Here is a 3,234-nt window from a genome sequence, read left to right on the forward strand (position 1 = left end):
TCCCCACGGTCATTTTTTTGGCAAAAAATTTATCTCCCCTCAATCCCTCCATGGTACTCACTTTGGCCAAACATCATCATTATTTCATAATTACCACCATCATCTCCATTTCAGTATCATTTCATCATCATCATTACCACCATCATTAACAGTATCATCCCATCATCATCATTACCACCATCATTAACAGTATCATCCCATCATCATCGCCCTAAACACAAATATCTTTATTTTTTTAAAAAACTGCCTTAGAGGAGGCCGCATCGGCATGGCCTCCTTTGAGGCACTTTTTTTTAAATGAAGGTGTTGGTAATGTGGTGATGAGATGATGATAATGGTGCGACAATGCCAATTTTTTGCCAAAAAAAAAGGATGTGGGGAGGCCACATCGACACGGCCTCCCCACAACCGTTTTTTTTTTGGTTAAAAAAATTGGCTTCCCTTTGGCCCTCCATTGTGCTCACCATGGCCAATCATCATCATTACCACTATCATCACCATTTCAGTATAATTTCATCATCGTCATTACCACCATCATCAACATTATCATCATCACCCTAAACACAAATACCTTCATTAAAAAACAAAACTGCCTCAGAGGAGGCCGTGTTGGTGCAACCTCCTTTGAGGCAGTTTTTTTTTAAAAAATGAAGGTGTTGGTGTTGTGGCGATGAGATGATGATAATGGTGCAACACTGCCTACTTTTTGCAAAAAAAAGGCCATGGGGAGGCCACGTCGATGCGGCCTCCCCATGGCTAATTTTTTTGGCCAAAAAAAGTATCTTCCCTCTGCCCCTCCATGGTGCTCACCATGGCCAATCATCATCATTACCACTATCATCGCCATTTCAGCATCATTATCATTTTATCATCATTACCACCGTCATCACCATTATCATCATCTCCTCATCATCACCCTAAATACAAACACCTTCATTTAAAAAAAATTTGCCTCAAAGCAAGCCGCGCGAACGTGGCGCAGTTTTTTTAAAACATGGTGTTGGTATTTAGGGTGATGAGATGATGATAATAGTGCACGATTTTTTTGCAAAAAAAGAGTCCCCTCCGCCCCTCCGTTGTGCTCACCATGGCCAATCATCATGATTACCATCATGATTATCAAGGTAAGCATCATTTACACCATCATTTCATCATCATGATTACCACCATCATCACATTATCATTATCTCATCATCATAACCCTAAATACCAGCATACGGTTGCAGATTGGAAGAAAGAACCGAAAAAAAGAAGCGAGCAGAAGAGTGCAGAGAGAGGGTGGGCTTGTCTTGGTTGTTTTCAACCACAACACTGCCACCCACCGGCCAGCCACGTCTACTCCACTCAGAGCTACTCAGTGTGATGTTCCATGGATGGCTGCCCTGCCCATCTCAGCCAGTGGTCGCCCGTTCTTACCACTTTGGTCATTGTGCCTCCTTCTGCGCAGTTATTATTATAGAGAGCCAGGCATCGCCTACTGCACCATCGAGTGGCACCTCCCTTACTCGCCTACCTCGAGCTGCCCAACAACAGCCATCTGTCTCTCTCTCTCTCTCTCTCCCGCCCCAACAGCAGCGCCTTCCCCATCTTCTTCTCTCTCTTTCTGTGTGTGCGCTGCACCCATCAAGCCACAACCGCTCCAATTGCTCTATCTGTAGCTCTATCTGTTGCCAAAGAAAAAGGAGAGGAAGAAGAATGGCGCCTTTAGCCTTCACCGCTGGGAGCTATGTAGCCCTCAGCTCCAGCAGCATTCTCGACCAGAGCCCCCCCCCCCCCCACCTCTCCCGGGTGTCTGTCCACACCCCCGATGTCCCCCACAAGATTGCGAGCTATGTTTGCGAGAGAAGAGTGTTTACTTCAACTTGGAGGAGGACACTACCGGTGTATGGGGTCTCTATGTCTCCATCCCCATACAACGATCTACAGAGCAAGTTCTTAGAGACATTTGGCGGTGGCTTCACTACGCGTGGGCTTTTGCTCAAATTCTTGGTTTTGGGAGGTGGTGGTGCCCCCTCTTGCCTATCTCTTCTCCTTTGACTCTAGCGACACCTTGCCCTTGCATCCTCTCCACCAATAAGCACCCCCATCCCCATTCCTCATATTTTTTACAAGTTTTCAAGCAAACCTCCCACCCCCTACCTTTATATTGTATAGTTCGGGACCCTATACAGACACCCCTCCCTCTCGGTTGCTCAAGGACGGGTGCGATCATCTTCACCTATTGCCTTTTTGGTTTTCTATTTTGTATGTATGCCTAGGTTATCTCGATAGATGCTTTGCCCAGGAGGTAATGCCCAAGAGTTGTGCTCTTTTTACAGTTGGCGCGGATGCTTTACTCAGGAGGTAGCACAAAAGGAATTTCCTCAGGAAAACGAGTTCATGCCTCGGAGTTATCTTGTCGGATGCTTTGCCTAAGGAAAATCTTGCAAGAGGAGTAGGTATATCTTCTTCTCTCAGCATTCACTGGGATGGTGAATGGAGTAGTGGTGGGCGACTTGTAGATGGCTAGCCAGGTCCTCTACCATCTCTCCAAGCTCTTCGACCTCATCAGTCCCACTGTAAATCGCTCATGAGACAAATGTTTTGGTACCTTAATTAGCTCTTTGTCATAACTTGAACTTCCAATCGTATCTACCTTGAAATTTGTAGAAACAGTTAAAAGAAACCATGTGAGAAATAACATCCTCCAAGTATAATGTGGGGAATAACATCTTCCAAGTACAATCTTTCGATACCTTAATCAACGCTTGCTCTCAGTTCATTACTAGAACTACAACTCATACTTGTAGGGCAGAAAAAAGAACCATGTGAGCAATAAAGTCCTCCAAGATTATTGAAAATCATCCATGGTTATCACAAATCATCAATGCTAACTCCAACTTCAAGCTATCTAAATTTATCCAACCAATGACTAGGTTAAAATAGGATAAACTCATAGTGAAGAGTCTTAAAAGCTAACCGATCTATGCAAAACTACATCTATATGAGCAACTCGAGGTCATCTTCTTTAAGGAGTTCCTAGTGCATAAACACTTACTAACAAGGCATCATCACCTCCAATCCAAGCATGCATCCCCATCTTACAGTTGAAGAAAACATGAACCAACGCCCAATAAATATGTTGGGATCCTTCGTACTCTTCTTGATTTGATAGCATCTGCCAATGGAAATCATAATCACCCTTATGAGGAGGGGCTATGTAGGTCCACTAAACAAAAAATTAAGGAAAAGGTG

This window comes from Cibotium barometz, chromosome 20, assembly GCF_041138505.1.
Source record: "Cibotium barometz isolate CiBa-2024 chromosome 20, ASM4113850v1, whole genome shotgun sequence".
NCBI lineage: Eukaryota > Viridiplantae > Streptophyta > Polypodiopsida > Cyatheales > Cibotiaceae > Cibotium > Cibotium barometz.